The sequence below is a fragment of the Herpailurus yagouaroundi genome, unplaced genomic scaffold, assembly GCF_014898765.1.
Source record: "Herpailurus yagouaroundi ecotype Mexico unplaced genomic scaffold, PumYag 210, whole genome shotgun sequence".
Lineage (NCBI taxonomy): Eukaryota > Metazoa > Chordata > Mammalia > Carnivora > Felidae > Herpailurus > Herpailurus yagouaroundi.
In genome coordinates, this window is record NW_024412441.1 from 5,591,994 (window position 1) to 5,609,871 (window position 17,878).

The following is a 17,878-nucleotide window of genomic DNA, read 5'->3' on the forward strand; positions in this document are numbered from 1 at the left end:
TTATTGAGAGAGAGTGTGAGCAGGGGAGGGGCAGAGGGAGAGGGACAGAGGATTTCAAGTGGCTCTGTGCTCCCAGCAGAGAGCGAGATGGGGCGGAATTCAGGAACCCTGAGATCATGATCTGAGCTGAAATCCCACGCTTAATGACTGAGCCACCCAGGTGTCCTGCATAACAAAATTTTTTGTCAGATAACACCAACTCAAATTTTAAATTGGGGTCCGTTATGGAATGGGTCTTAAAAGATCATTGCCAAAGTGCTTGGCGTCCCAAAATATCTTCAGACAGCCTTATATATTGTTGCAGTAAAATTTCAAGATCTAATTAGCTATATCAGTTCATGAATCAGGCAGCATCCTATATGTCAGGTAGAAGAGAGCTCCAAAGGTCTACAGGAAATTAAAGATTTTTAAGGTAGAGAGTGGAAAAATGGAAATTGTTAGCAAAGAATCCATTGTTTTGAGGCAAGGTCACCCTCCTAAGTGGAACGGAAAAGATGTATCAGTAAATTTCCTAACGCTGACCAAGAAATTCCCATGTTAACTAGTTAGAGGTTACATTTCTAGGGAGCTGAAACTACAGTTTAAGTCTTGATTTACTGACTTGGGACTTAACCTAAGCGACACCATTTGGGGCCTGTGGCTTTCTTTTTAACAATATATTTACATAAAAGGGATTATATTATATGTACAGTCATGGAACTTTTTTTCACTATGAGGTCACTTTTCATATAAAAATACAGAACTCCTTTCTTTGCAGCTGCAAAGTATTCTATAAACTACCATTTCATTATTTTTAGCTTGTGTATATATACACACACAATATCTTAGTGAATGGAGAGATATGATGATTACTCTGCAGTCTTTTTCTTTTTTTCCCTCCCTGATTGGGTGTACTCTACCATTTTTTCCTTACAAACTGCTGAAATAAATATATTTGTGTCACTAAGAACGGTTGATTTTATTGACTATTCTAAGGAATAAATTCCAGAAGAATTGCTAAATGAAAGTATATATGTCTTGATTTATTTGACTAATCTTCAATTGCTAGATTAAATTACTTCAATTTTTTAAATTCAGAAACAGTCTGTAATGAACATCAATTTTTGAGCCCAAGTCTCTTTATTTCCTTTGAGTGAATTCCCAAATGGAAAATTACTGAACTTCTTTTTAAAATCTTTTTGAAAGGGCCGCCTGGGTGGCTCAGTCGGTTAAGCGTCCGACTTCGGCCCAGGTCACCATCTCACTGTTTGTGAGTTCGAGCCTTACATCGGGCTCTGTGCTGACAGCTCAGAGCCTGGAGCCTGCTTTGGATTCTGTGTCTCCCTCTCTCTCTGTCCCTCCCCTGCTCATGCACTCTCACTCTCTGTCTCTCAAAAAGAAATAAACATTTAAAAAAAATTTTTTTAATCTTTTTGAAAAATGTCTTTGCCAATCTACTAGGTTAAAAACAAAACATAATTTTAATTTCCATTTTTAACTTTGAAATTGAGCATTGTTTGACATTGATTAGCCTTTGCATTTGTTCCTGGGTTATCTTTCCATATCCTTTGACCATTTCTTATTGGGATTTCTTTTTTATCTATTATTGATCTATAAGAGCTTTTTATACCCTTTGACACATGTTGCAATGACATGTTTGTCATTTGTCTTTTCATTTAGTTCATTGTGTGTTTTGCTGTATAGAAGTTTTGTATTTTCCTTGTAGACTTTAAATGGGAGGTTATAAGTTAATTATTTTCCTCAGTGGATAGCCATGTTCCAAACACCACTTGCTGGAAATGGGTGTGATAGAGTGTTGTTTTTTTAACTAAGTAGAGGAAAAAGGAAAGGAGGATATCATCATTCTTAGGCTAACCCATTGTGACACCAGAAAAGGATTTCTGTGGTGTTTATTATTCTCTTTTTCTGTTTTCTAAACCAGCTTAAAATAGAAATCCCACTTTTGTTCTGCCAATTCTCTCTTTTCATAAAGAAGCTGCTTGTATGGTTTCTAATGAGCCTAGAGGCCACAGAGTGCTATTCAACTGCACTTGGCATTACTTAGCATTAGAGTCTTCATCTTCAGTCTCTTCCCAGTGCTCTCCCATTTCACTAGAAGCAGACAATAACTGGGATGCACAAGCTCTCCTTTCGTTTATTTTCTTAGCATTATTACTGAAGGTGGGTGGGCTGGATTTCTTCAGGCCTTCAATTTCTCTCATTTATTTCAAAACATTTTATTATTTCAACTTTCACTTCATAACGTAAGGCTTTTCATTTCATTCACTAGTTGGGATTCTTAAAGCCAGTATGCTTATACAGTTTAACAAAATATGTTCAATATGTTCATCGTGAAATAACACAAACTCAAAAGAACAGTGCACATACTCAGGGCAACCCATGTGGATGCACTGGAGCATGAATTAGAAGATGATGTGGTGGGGGCGGGGCGGAGGGAGGGTGGGGAGCCTGGGTGGCTCAGTTAAGCCTCCAACTCTTGATTTCGGCTCAGGCCATGATTCACAATTTGTGAGTTTTAGCCCTGCATTGGACTCTGCATTGACAGTGCAGAGCCTGCTTGGGATTCTCTCTCTCCCTATTGCTCTGCCCCTCCCCTGCTCACTCACTCTCTAAATAAACAAACAAATAAATAAACACTTTTAAAAAAGAAGAAAACAATGTGGATATTTGTTGTGTGTTGTGCATTTTACCATAGGTCACTGTGTTCAGTCAGGTAGTGTTTTTCATGCTTCATAGTAGTGCAAAGCATAGTCATCTCTTGAAAAATCAAAACTTTTTATTTTGGCAGTTTTATTATTTTTTATCTACTACATATGAACAGATTTTCATACTGAAGACATGTTTTGTAGGAAAAGAGACCAAAATAGATAACACATACACACATAAATATATATGTACACTCCTCACACACACACAGATATATGTATACAACCTCCCCCACAATAAACATACACATATATACATACATCTACAGTACTTGTACCCGAGGGGTGATAGGGGTTTAATTGTGGAACACATATAAAAAGCACTTGGGGGACGCCTGGGTGGCTCTGTTGAGTGTCCAACTCCTGATTTTGGCTCAAGTCACGATCCCAGAGTTGGGATCAAGCCCTGCATTGTGCTCCGTGCTGAGTGTGGAGCCTGCTTGGGATTCTGTCTCCTTCTCCCTCTGCACCTCTCCCCTGCTTGTGCTCTCTCCCTTTCTCTAAAAAATAACAATAAAAAGCCCTTGGGACCTTGGGATGCTTGGTAGTTAGTAAATTCTCTGTACATATTAGCTATTCTCGTTATGTATAGTCTTTTTCTTTTTTTAACCAGTTGCAACGGGGGTGGGGGGCGGGTGAGAAACAATTCTCTTTATTTTGCCTTTCTCCTTTCACTGCCAAGTCATTTGTGTTCTTCGCTACAGTTCTGCTGAAATCTGCTTCTTTCCATCCTCTATGGGAACTGAGCCTCTGCCTTACAAAGTAGTTAAAAAGTACAGTCTTAACATGACTGCGTTCCCCCAGGTTTTTCAGGGACGATGTAACAACTAGTAACATTTGTGTAGTGCTTTGTAGTTTACAAAGGGATTTACATCTATTTGACTCAGTGCAACCTTGAAAGGTAAGTAAAGATGTTACTAAGATTTTCCCCATCTTGTAGGACTGCTAGGATTGCTGCAACAAAGTGCCACAGACTAGGTGGCTTAGATGACAGAATTTTATTTTCTTGCAGTTCTGGAGACTGGAAATCTGAGATCAAGGTGTCAGCAGGGTTGCTTTCTTCTAAGTCCTCTCGCGTTGTGTCCTAGATGCTGCCTTCTTGTTGTGTCCACATGGTCTTCCCTCTTTACCGTCTGTACCAAACTTTCCTTTTCTTATAAGGGCATCAGTTGAAGGGGAGCCTGAATATAGTATCCCAAAATATGGCACTTTCAGGATACTGATTATTTTGAGCTAAAGGCAAGTGAGAACTCTCTGCTCTCTCACCAGCTGCAAAGCAGGGCATAAATTTGCCCTGAGAAAGGTACTCTCCCCATACCAGTAAGAGGAGAGGTGAGGAGAGGATTCTTGTCGCTAGAGATGAGGAGTCAACTCTGAGATGACTTTGCACAGACTTTACTAAAATAACCCTTGTCTTACATTAAGAAATCTTCATCCCCCGCACATATTTCCCAGTCACTTTTGCACAAGTAATGCATTCTAGAAGCCCCAACCCTCTTTCCTTTGTCTAGTCACTTCTCCACAATTTATCACCTTTTGTTAAAAAGGTATATAAGCCTCCACGTCTGTTGCCTCTTTGGCTTTTTTCACTTCTTTTTTGTGAAGCCACCATGCACATACAATGCACATACTTAAAAGTTAAGTATTGATAAAATTGGATGCCTCCTCTCCTGTTATTTTGTCAATTTAATTTGCTCAGCTACTAAACCAAAGAGGGTAGAGGAAAAGGTTTTTCTTTCCCTCTGTAATCATACTGGATTAGGGCCCCCTGCCAGTGACCTCATTTTAAATTAACCCATTTAGGGGCGCCTGGGTGGCGCAGTCGGTTAAGCGTCCGATTTCAGCCAGGTCACGATCTCGCGGTCCGTGAGTTCGAGCCCCGCGTCAGGCTCTGGGCTGATGGCTCGGAGCCTGGAGCCTGTTTCCGATTCTGTGTCTCCCTCTCTCTCTGCCCCTCCCCTGTTCATGCTCTGTCTCTCTCTGTCCCAAAAATAAATAAATGTTGAAAAAAAATTTAAAAAAAAAAATAAATAAATAAATTAACCCATTTAAAGGTCCTGTCTCCAAATACAGTCAAATTCTTAGGTAGGGGGTTAGGAGATAGGAATTTGGGAAAGACACAATTCGACCCACAACAAACAGGTGGGAAAACTGATACTTTTGGAGGTCAAATTTCTTGCCCAGAGTTGGAGCAAAGTCAGGGCTTACACTTCCCTGTACTTGATACTTAAGCTACAAGGTACCTTCCAACTTTCACATTATAATATATCACAGAAATTTTCCCATACCAATGAAAATATTTCTACATGATTCTTTTTAATGTTATCTAGTGTCTTAGCTTGGGCTATCACAGAACACCAAAGATTAGGTAGCTTATAAACAACAGAAATTTATTTTTCACAGGTCCTGAGGCTGGGAAATCCAAAATCAAAGAGTCAGCAGATTTGGTGTGTTTGGTGAAAGCCCACTTCTTGTTTTATATAGATAACTTGTCTTTGTGATGGGCCCTCACAGGTGGAAAAAAGGGAGCTCTCTTTGGATCCCTTTTATAAGAGAACTAATCCCATTCATGAGGGCTCCACCCTCATGACCTAATCACCTGCCAAAGGTCCCACCTCCTAATACATCACCTTAGGGGTTAGGATATCAACATATGAGTCACAAACAATTCAGCTGATATTTATTGCTTTCCCACTGTGTAAACATAACACAGTTTATTTCAACAATCCCATATTGATCTAGGCTGTTTCTTACACTAAAAAATAATTCCCCAGTGAGCATTCTTGTAACTAAGGCTTTGCACCTAATCTTTATCATTTTGTGAAGATGAATTTCTACAAGAAGAATTGCTAAATCACACAGTATGCAGTTTTTAAAGACATCTATACCTATGAAAGGTTTTTTTAAAGAGAAAGTATTGTGAATTCTGCAATAATCATGGTTAAATGCTAAGTAATTCTTACCCTTTTTATTATTGTTTTACATCCTTGAGTCCACACATCCACACACATGCAAAAATATATCTCAGATACATTGGTGATTGCTAATCCAATCAGACTATGACCAGAGAAATGATTGTGAATTCTGGAGGAAGCAGACTCTTTAATCTCACAAATGCATCTCCCACACCAACACAGTGCTTGGCAGTAAAAGACCCACAGTGAATATTAGATGAATATGTGAATGATAATCTGCATACATAGTGCCTCATATTTGCCTAAGAGTAATCCATGTTTTTTTTTCTGCCCCTGAGAGTAAGAGTATAGGTATGACTACTGGCAGAGCAGGGTTTTGCAGGTTTTTTAAAAAAATATTAACAAAACATTCTTGCAATGCAGATCAAGTAGTTTTAAGTTATTATTAGCAATAGGCATAAAAGTATCGATGCAATAGAAGTGTCATCTTCACATGTAATTTATCGAACATCTAAAACATCACTAATGAACTACCTAATTGCTACTCCAAATGGTACTATTTCAGCTTTCAAGTAAAGAGAGGGGGGAAAAAGGTCACTGCTTTAATCCTACAAATTGCTTTTATCCTGGCTATAGAAAGACTTTTTAGAAGTTCTAAATTATAGGTTCTTTGCAAAATCTTTTCTTGATTATTTGGTCTATGTAACAGCAAAGGGATGGAGGAAGTTTCCATGGTTTGGCAAATAAATAATTACCCACCATATCTTCAAATTCTCCAATGAATCCTTAGATTTTTATTATATTTGCAGGTGTAGCATCACAGATTTTTCATTCTCTTTCCAATGTCATTTGTTTTCTATTCCTTATAATCTATAAAATATTCAGCATCCTGATTTAAAATAGCAAAGAGGGAGTCCTGGATGTCTCAGTTGGTTGAGTGTCCAACTCTTGATCTCAGCTCAGGTCTTGATCTCATGGTCATGAGTTCCAGCCCCACATTGGGTTCTACACTGGGCACGAAGCCTACTTTTAAAAAAGCAGCAAATAAATAACAAAAATACAAGGACTTTTTTTCAAATCATGGCTAAAAACATTCATTTGGTATAAAATGGCATAGATTCAAATCCTTTATTTATTTATTGAGTGCATACTATGTACCAACCCCTGTGCTCGACACTGAGAATAAAGAACTATGGATGTGGTACATTCTAAATTCCAAGGGCATGATAGTTCGCTTCTTTTCATTTTATCTCTAAATGTTCAGGGTCTTTTTGTGGCTTTTCTTTTTATTTCACCTCCCTTTCTTTATTCATTATGGGTTTTTTTTTTTCACTGTTTCATTTGTATGTGTGTAGATAATTTTCCTATGTGTTTTTCCTTCTTCTCTTTCCTTCTACCTTTTATTACCTACTAAGCTGACCCTTGCATTTGTCTTCCATGTGTTTTCTCATCCATTTTTCTGTTTTGGTTTCTTCTAACTTTTACTGGCTTTGCGGAGGATGACTAATTCCATAGAACATGTTTTTATGTGACTTATATCTGTTTTTCATTCTCTTAAAAGCAGCTGCAGCCTAGGTGAATGGCTTCTAAATTTTTTTGACCAGATAGTACATCAGTAAAAAATGTCTAAATATGCCCCCTTAATATATAAATATATATTTACTAATGAACTACATACATGTACATATACATATATGAGTATGAACAATTATATAATATATAATTTAAAAAACAAAACTTGAAAAAAATTGAAATAAACAAAGGGTGAGATAAAAATATATAGGATTAATTCTAATATTTTCTCCTGGGTGCCAGTGGACCATCTTGTGCACTCACTGTGGAAACCTCTAGTTTGAGTTTTATAAACTTGATAGTTTGGTCTTTTCTCACTTTAAGGAGGGCACTGAGCATCCTGTTTACTCTCTATTACCTTTTAGAATATTCTGGGAGGAACAGTAAAGACAATTTTGAGAGTCTTATTTGCAGCCAAGGACATTGAGATCAAGACTCTCAAACAAAAAAGAGTAATAAAAGCCTCTTCCATCTTCAGAATAAGTAAAACCATCCTATCTGGGAACCTTGCTGATGTGGGAGGCAGTAGAGAATTGGGCATAATAATGGAACATTCCTGAAGTTTGGCAGGTAAACACTCTTTTACTTATTTAATAATCTGTCTGTTGCTTTTTCTGTTGGAAAAGTAATATATGTGCCCTGAAAAAGGCTCAAACATTATAGAACTATACAATGAAGAAAGTGAAAGTCTCCTATTTTTCCTACCACCTAAAGAAAACCACTGTAATTGTGTGGTCATTGGTCTCCAGATTAAAAAAAGGTTTTTTTTAAATGTTCATTCGTTTTTGAGAGAGAGAGAGAGAGAGAGAGAGAGAGAGAGAGACAGAGTGCAAGCGGAGAAGGGTCAGAGAGAGAGGGAGACACAGAATCCAAAGCAGGCTCTGGGCTCTGAGCTGTCAGCACAGAGCCTAACATGGGGATGGAACCCACGAACCACAAGATCATGACCTGAGCCAAAGCCAGACACTTAACCGACTGAGCCACCCAGGCACCCCCAGATTTTTTAAATGCACATTTTAACACATATTATTATCTTGTTCAACCAAAATGAGACCATTCCCATTTACACAGCATCTTTTACTTCATTTTCCAAGGATATCTTTCAATATTAGTACAATAGATTTTTCTTTTAAGTGGATGTATAGTATTCCATTATATAGATATGCCTCTATTTAATGAGTATCTTGTTTATGCTCATGTCCAATATTTTACTCTTATAAACAATGCTACAATGAACATTAGTGTACATTATTTCTGCATAAGAATGCCAGAGTAGTTTCATAAAAGAGGAGTGGAATTCCAGGTGTAATGGTATGAAACATTTTTGGAACATTAAAATTTTCCATCAGTACTACCAAATTGCCCTGCAAAAGACAGTATCAACTGATACTGTCACCAAAAGATTATGTATTTATTTTTCCACATTAAAAACTATTAGTGTTTTAGTGTTTTTAATCTGAAAGCTAAAAAGTATTTACTTGTTTTGATTTGCCTAATTTTAAAAAATGTTTCTTTATTATTTTGAGAGAGAAATAGAGAGCATGAGCAAGGGAAGGGAAGAGAGAGAGGGAGAGAGAGAAATTCCAAGCAGGCTCAATGCTGTCAGCACAGAGCTCGACGTGGGGCTCAATCCCATGAACCTTGAGATCACGACTGAGCCAAAATCACGAGCCGGAGGCTCAACCGCAACTGAGCCACCCAGGCACCCCTGCCCGTTTTATTGTTAATGAGATTGAGGATTCTTTTATATATTAACCAGCCATTTATATTTGTGAGAGCAGTGGTTCTTTGTTTGGTTTCTAGTTTTAACTTTTTATTGTACAAATTTGTGAATACACACAAAAGGAGCACCATGCTTCAATAGTAATTAACATTCTTAGCAAACTCAGACACCATGTCATTTCACATAGGAATGCTTTTAAATAACACTGGAAGATGTCATTTAGTGCCCTTTGACCCAGGCACTCACCTCTAATTCCGTGGCTAAGCAGAAAATGTGTAAACGAAAGGAGCAGCAAGAGCCAACCCTAGATGTCCTGCAGCAGTGGAAACCAAGTTACTGATTCAGACCACCAGATGGCAGACCACAGGAAAAGGAAAAAGGAGAGGAAGAAATGTCACCTACCAAGACCCCAGCTCCAGGATGACCCAGAGATCTTAGAAAACTTGGTTTCCTATTAGTATTGAGGAGGTCAGGGGTCAGGGAAGATTACTCAGAGGCATTGTTTTAAACTATAGTAATGTACTTAATTATCTGATAGTAACATGGTTTATTATGTGATGCATTTTATTATCAGATAAAACATCTTTTGTTTTCTTTTTTTCTCTGTAAATGTTATTCTCATTCTTAAGGCCTCCAAGAATAATGTCATAATTGGAATTGCATCAAACCTATAAGTTAATTTGGAAAAAAAATCAAGATCTTTATGATACTTATTTTTCTCATGAAAGAATGTGTTTTTGTCACTATTGAGGTCTCCATTTATATATCTTAGTAAGGATTGCAGTTTTCCTTATAAATATCATGCATATCACTCATTCAGAATTTTACTTGGGGAGATATTTTATATATATTCTAACTGGATTTTGGTGATTTTACAGAAATATACTGATTTTTGCAGATTAAATGTTTAATTTCTGTATTCTTTTATTAAAAATAGCTATGAGTTAGTTATTCCTAATTTTCTTGCTATACAATTATGTAACCTGAAAAATATCATAAAATTCTTGTATTTTCCTTTCCACCATTTATTTCTGTTATTTCTATTTCATGCTTATTATATTGGCTGAAAATGACATAAAAATATAAAAAATGTAATAGTAATGATAATATAGCTTTACTATGTGTAATTGAGTTTTTATTCGGAATAGATACTTGTGTTTATTTTAATTTTATACAATAATGTATTTTTATTAAGAGTATAAATGAGTGTTGGAGTGCCTGATTTCGGCTCAAGTTATGATCTCACGTTTGTGAGATTGAGCCCCGCATTGGGCTCCACACTGGGTGTGAAGCCTACTTAAGATCCTCTCTCTCCCTCTTCCTCTGCCCTTTCTCCCACTCATGCTTTTTCTCTCTCAAAAATAGAATTAATAATAATAATAATAATAATAATAAAAGACTATAAATGGGTGTTGATTTCATCCAGTGGCTTTTCAGCATCTACTGAGAGGATCGTATGATTTCTTTTATTGAATCAATTTATGTAGTTATTTTATTAATGTTTCCTTATATTGTCAGTTTTTTACGTCTAATATTCATAAGTAGGTTTTGTCTGTAAATGTTTGGTGTGTCATACCTTTATTGGATTGTAGTGTTAGACCTATATTTAGCTCATAAAAGAATGTGATAACATCCAATCATTTTCTGTGTTTTATGTTACAGAATAAATATATAATGATTTTTATCTGTTTTATTATTACTATTTTCCTAAGGCAGTTATGGAAACAAAGCTATTTTTAAATTTTAAAAATGAAAATAAAGAAATGCTTATATTACAGTAGAGACACTTTTACAACTGAGAACCTGAAAGAGCTATAATAAAGGTTATTTTTCCCACCCCAGCATGTTAAGGAAATGCCTGCCAAACCCATTATAAAAGATTATCTCTGTCTGAGTGTGCTATGGGTTATACTATTACATAAAGCAGACAAAATCCTTTATTTTTCTCAGCTGTTCTGCACAGTCATGGAAAGAATAAAATTATACCTAGTGATTCAGCATCTGAAATGTTATACCAAGTCAAAAGTTGCTGCCTATATAGTTTTCACAAGAAGCTATTGCATTTCTTAGGTTCTGGTAGGTAATAATAATATTCCAAGGAAGTCTTTCTTGGTTGAGGGTGGAAAGCAATAAAGAATTTGACTCAAATTTTATCTGGTTGTGTAACCTGTCTCTGTAAGTAAGTCATGGCTTGGATAATAAAAAAGTACTTGTGGTAAACTTCCAGATGAGTAATATTGATAAAGCTTCATTACGACTCTTCTAATCATGGATCACAACATTGTTTGACAGAACTTTCTGGCATGATGGAAGTGTTCTATTTCTGTGTGTGCAATGTAGCTATGTGTCCACTGTGGCTCTGAGGACTTGAAATGTGGCCAGTGCTGATGAGAAACTGAATTTTTATTTTTATTTAATTGTAATTAATTTAAATTGAAGTAGCCACATGTGGCTAGTGGCTACCATAATGGACAATGCCGCTTCAAAATATGAAATGTAATCAGTATGGATACATTAAGAACCCAAAATGTTTTCACCACATTTCCTTATTACGCATAAATAAATTTCACTTGCCAATATTTTGACAACTCAAAATCAATATCAGTCTCTGCATTTATGCTTGCATTTTAAAAACTTACTTTAATACTTTTCTCCTGTCTGAGACATCTTTGCCATTCTGAGAAGTATCTGTTTTTCCTTTCACTCGCATTTTGCTATTGTTGCTGTCTTTTGTCTACATGCTTTTAGCTCTGCCATTAGGTGTCTTTGTAATTTCACATCCAAACCTTGTGAATTTTTGTTAGTTTCTTTAAATAAAGCGATTTGGTTCAAATACTGACATGAACAAGGATATGACATGTATAATGATGGATAATTATATCAATAAACTGGACATGGGTAAAAAAATAAGAAGAGTTGGCAAAAAAAAAATTTAATGAGAACTTAAGAATAGAATTGGCACTTTAGTATGGAAATTGCAGCCATATCATTGAATTCCTTTTCAAAGATGAAACCATTTTACTGAATCCATTACCGTAATTACACTTTAAACTTGCTAAAAATGTGCACCGGTATACACCAGTTTTACAGGCAGTCTCCACATCTAGCTCCATTGTTATTAAAATTTTAAGATTTGGTGATTTCGTCATTGTAGCAGTACTGCCTTGTGTTGCTTTTTGTATTTCTGTAGGAGTAATTTGAACGTATATTTGAAAAGTGTTATGGTTTCAAATGACCTAATAGGATCAAGGGATTATTTCAGTGAATTATCTTTTAATTAACAGATTGCAAAGTACTATTTTTAGAGAGGTTGGAACAACCATTCATTTGAAGCTAAAGCTTCATCATTTAATAAATTAATTCATCATTCAAGTCATAATCTTCAGCAGTTGAGAATAATGGTAGCTGCCTAAATATGAAAAACCAAAAGCTAATTTTAAATGAAATTATCTGTAACTGGAATCCAGATATATTTTTTAATTTGTTTAAATGTTTATTTATTTTTGAGAGAGAGAGAGAGAGAGAGAGAGAGAGAGAGAGAGAGAATGAGCAGGGGAAGGGCACAGACAGACAGAGGGAGACACAGACTCTGAAGCAGGCTCCAGGTTCTGAGCTGTTCACACAGAGCCCGACCCAGGGCTGCAACTAACGAATGGTGAGATCATGACCTGAGCCAAAGTTGGACGCTTAAGTCACTGAGCCACCCAGGCACCCTTGGAATCCAGATATTGAAAGCATTGAAATATTGGACTGCATGGTTCCTTAAGGACCCAAGTTTCTATAAAGATGTTGAGACTGATGGTGGAGGCTACCTCTAAGATGAGAGAGGTAACAAACTCTTCAGGAAGGAGCAGAAATGAGATGCTACACCTCACTCAGAGCAATAACTGAGTTTAGACTAACATTTTGATAAAATATAACCTTACTTCCTTGATCCTCACCAACTCACAATTTATGATATAAAATTTAAGTTTGCATTGTTTCTTAGGAAAAATTTTGTTAACGAAATAATAATGTGAACACAGGAAATAATATAAAACATGATACAATTCTTTTTATCTGTTTTTGCATGCTTACTTGATTTTAAAGATGAATGTAGTATAAAATCATTTTTTTATATGGCTAACAATACTAGTTATTTTGCCTGCTTCTTCTTTCAGGTAAATTTCAGAATTATATTGGGGCGCCTGGGTGACTCAGTCAGTTGAGCGCCTGACTCTTGATTTCAGCTCAGGTCATAATCCCAGGGTTATGGGATCGAGCCACATATCGGGCTCCATGCTCAGCTTAAGATTCCCTCTCTTTCCCACTCTGGTCTCTCCCTGCTCATGCATTTGTGCTCTCTCTCTCTCTCCAAAAAAAAATTAGAAAATTAAAAAAGATTTTTTCAGAATTATTTTGTCAATTTCTTCCAGAAATATTTTTATTGGGATTTTGCCTAATAATTTAAAGTATATTATTTAACTGGTAGGAAAAGTGACAGTATTAAAATATTAGTCTTCTAAAATATAGTAACACTTTTCCTGTATTTAATATCTTTCAGGAAAATCTTCTAGTTTTTTTCATATTAGTGATATAATTTTCATTAAAGTTCATTAATTCATGTCAGCTGCTATTGTAAATCAGGATTCCTTTTTAACTATATATTTTAAACTGAGTATTGTTGGTACATATGAATGTTATTTCAATTTTATATATTTACCTTATTTCAAGCATTTTACCAAACTTATAAAGTATTCTATATTCCTCTCACCAAAATGGAAGCTTCTTTTGTTGTCTGTTTTCTTTTTTTTTTAATGTTTATTTATTTATTTTGAGAGAGAGAGAGAGAGAGAGAGCATATAGGGGAGGGGCAAAGAGAGAGGAAGAGAGGGAGAACCCCAGGCAGGCTCCGCACTGTCAGTGTAGAGACCCACACGGGGCTCAAACTCACAAATCATGAGATCATGACCTGAGCTGAAACCAAGAGTCAGTCACTTAACCGACTGAGGCACTCAGGTGTCCCTGTTGTCTATTTTCTTATCAAAAGTAGTACCTACTCATTTCATACATGTCATGTTTATTAAAGTTTGAGACTTATTGGGGTTGGGAGAACTGGTCTATCGCATATAGACAGAAGACTCATGCCAGCAGATTTAGGATAACAAAGGCAAATCACACTCCAGAATATCTATAAGTCAATTTAGAAACAGCAATTTCTGGGGGTGCCTGGGTGGTTCAGTCACTTAATCATCCAATTTTGGCTCAGGTCACTACCTTGCGGTTCATGAGTTCAAGCCCCTCGTGGGCTCTATGCTGGCAGCTCAGAGCCTGGAGCCTGCTTTGGTTTCTGTGTCTCCCTCTCTGTCCCTCCCCCCACTCGTTTTCTCTCTCTCTCTCTCTCACTCTCTCTCTCTCTCAAAAATAAATAAACATTAAAAAAAATAGAAACAGCAATTTCTGTTTAGACATTCAAGGATGCATAGGGGAGATTTTGTAGAGAATAAATCACCCTGAGAATGTTCAAAATTTGTTGCCATAAACTTCTGAAGCTTTTGAAGAGGTTACTGTTATGTCGATGTGTTGGCAATAAAATAGGCATTTAATATTAACTGAATGAATGAAGGACTGAATGAATGAATGTATGTAGCACTTTGTTATGCCCTGAGGATATAGTGATGAGCAAAAATAGATCTTATGGGAAGATGCGGCATTAAATAAAATTAAATAAAGACTCACCCAGATAAATGCATCACCTGGTCTTGAAGTGGAGAATCTGGGGAGTCCAGAAATTGGAGCAGCCACAGGAACCCCCTTCAATGTGACCTTAACCACCACAGAAAAAATCTAACCCTATTAACACTTTTAGGGTTAATCCCTTTAGGGTTTCTCATCCGAAATTCCTGATTTGTGAAACAAAGTCTAGAAATAGACTTTGAGAGGGTCCTACTGGACACATTTGTCAAACAGATGAAAAACTAGGTAGGACAGCCCCTATACCACCACTCCCACTTCAGTTAGACACCTAACCTTTCTATTGCCTGACCAACTTTGTTCTCCACTCCCCATTTGCAAATCATGAAATACTCTCAGTGAATTTTCAAGGAACTACCAGAGCCTGAAACCTCAGTCTGTAGTATCTCTGAACAGCAGATCAACTATTCCCATTAGCCAAGGACTTTCACTTGTCCATAGCCACCATTCAGAGTGTCCAAACTACACACTGGGTATCTCACTTGTACCGTTAAAACAAGACTCCATCAAACTCCATGAGCCATTGCTTTTGGGTAGAGCTTCATGGTGCTTAGAACTAAGAAGTGCATGAAACTTACCTGATAACAGTTTGTGGACAGGAGTGGTTTCCAGGGAAATGTTACACTATTTTCACTTAGAAACAAACATCTTGATTTCCCAAAGCTCTGGTAGTTTAGGTAATAGTTTGGTATATAATCAGTCCAATCAGTCCAGTCAGAAAAGCAGAAACTACTGTACATAGTTCAAACAAAAAGGAATTTAATTCTGGCAAATGGTTACAAAGGTGCTGGAAGGGCTAGAGGAGAGAGGGAGAGAAAAGAAGGCCAGAGACGAGAAAGTTGCTACTACTACTCAGGCTGGAGTCCTCCAGCTGCATTTGCTATTGGAAGGTTACCATATGGCCAGTGCAGAATTCCACCCTTCACGGAAGGGGCACCACTTGACCAATGAGATACTTCTACCACTAGTACCAGACAAGAATGGCTTATTCTTTTCTCCCATCAGTAACTGCCATGGTCCAAACCTGACTGGAAGCCAGTTGGTGAAGGATTTGGGGAATGGAGTTATAGGCGTCCAGCCCCTGCAATTATAGATTACAGGAGGGAGATTGTGGCATTGTGCCAACAGAAATATAATAGCACATGGGGTGCCTGGGTGGCTCAGTAGGGTAAGCATCTGGCTCTTGATTTTGGCTCAGGTTGTGATCTCACGGTTTGTGAGTTCCAGCCCTGCATTGAGCAGGCTTTGCGCTGATAGTGTGGAGCCTGCTTGGGATTCTCTCTCCCTCACTCTCTGCCCCTCCCCCACTTGCCCACACTCTCTCAAAATAAATTTCAAAACCATTAAAAAAAGAAAGATAACTGGCACAATAACATCAGTTAGGTATATGCTAATCATTTGTAATCTTTTACATTTGGTAGAAAATTACTTCTGAAAGGATTGGACAGGTGTATGGGACTAATGACTTTCTGATTGTTTCCTGAGAAATCTTGCTCTTGAGGCTTATTAAGGTGGCAGTAGCACAAGACAGATAGGGAGCCAAGGATGGTTGAGAAAGGAAAGAATGGACAGGACAGAACAGGTCCAAGGGCAGATGTCTGGCTATTAACTTGAGAGGCCAACATGCATTTTGAAAAAGACTCCATCTTTCCAGTTAGAAAACATTTTGCCTCTGAAGTTGAGGGTTGAGGTAGAAGAACAATGAAAACCTTTTCTTTTGTCTGAGTAGCAAGAGCCAATGAGCTTCATAAGAAGGAAGAAAAATCTAGCTTACTAAATATGTGTAAAGTCTCCTTTATACTAGAAGAAAAATGAGTCACCAAAAATATAAAAGCTACATAAATTAGCATCCTTCCATGTTTTTAGATAACTAAGTGAAACAGCATAATAGAGTTATGTCCCAAAATTAACTTCCTTTCATATTCCACCCAGGCATGTCCATTTGTAAAAGGCTCCCATCGCCATCGGTTGATACCTGATGTGGAATTTTTTAAACTTCTTTACATTTCCTTCACCCTCACTCTGATTCACAAAATGCTTTGTTAGAGTTCATTGGAATATTGTGGCTTATCTGACTCAAAAGTGAGTTCATTCCTATTTTGTTAGTTGGCGTAAACATTCAATGAGCAATGCTGAGCAGGATGATATTCTATGAGTAATTATGTATAGATCATTTCAAAGATTGTTTTGAAAATCCTACTTTTAGTAAAGTGCATTTAAATTTTTAAAATCTTAGGAACTTAAAACATTAGCTTTTAAAATGAACTTTACTCCTTGCCAGGGTAAATAAATATGAGTATAGACATCTTAAGCTAATGACTATATTTTGTGGAAAACCAATCTGAAATGTTGTTCTAGAGACTTCTTTCAGAATTATGCAATGTTTTAGAATTACAGAAATTGGAATGGATTTCTAGAACTACTTTATTTTTTTTTAGCTGCCACTTGCTGTCATATGAAATACATACTATATAACCAATGAGCATTACTATAAAAATAATAAAGTAAGTTTATGTATATGTGCATTTAAATTTTCCACATGTGATCAAAGGAAGAGTATTTGGTCAGGTATCTTTCTTAGGTTTATGCACAATTCTCTCTCAGTTCTTATGGATCTGAAGGAGTCAACCCATTTGACAGTTAATCCTCCTAGGAAAGTACTGGAGAGGTGAAAGCTGTGGGTTGAGTTATATTGGTTTGTGTAATTTAAACTTCCTCCTCTCTCCTCTTTGAAGTAGTAGGGTGAACATTCAAAACACACTCGTGGAGTACTGCATAGAGATCCAAAGGGGTCATTTCACAGACCACCTGTACTCACTTCCATTCAGGCAAACTGCACAGGTGTGGCTCTGCTGTTTGTTCAAACGATGAAGCATATCCATACCCATTGTGGTAGGCAGAATACTGCTCCCCAAAGATGTCCACTCCCTCCACCTCCAGAAACTGTGAAAGTGTCACCTAACACGGCAAGAAGGACTTTGCAAATGTGATTAAAAGTCTTGAAATAAGGGGATTATTCTAGATTATCCAGTGAGCTCAATCTAATAATATGGATCTTTAAAATCGGACTTTTTCCCAGTTGTTATCAGAGAAAGATGAGACTATGGAAGAAGGGTGAGAGAGAGATGCAATGTTGATGGTTTTGGAGATAGAGGAAGAAGGCTACAAGTCAAGAAATGTGGGCAGCCTCTAGAAGATGAAAAAGGCAAGGAAACAATCTCCCTTAGAGC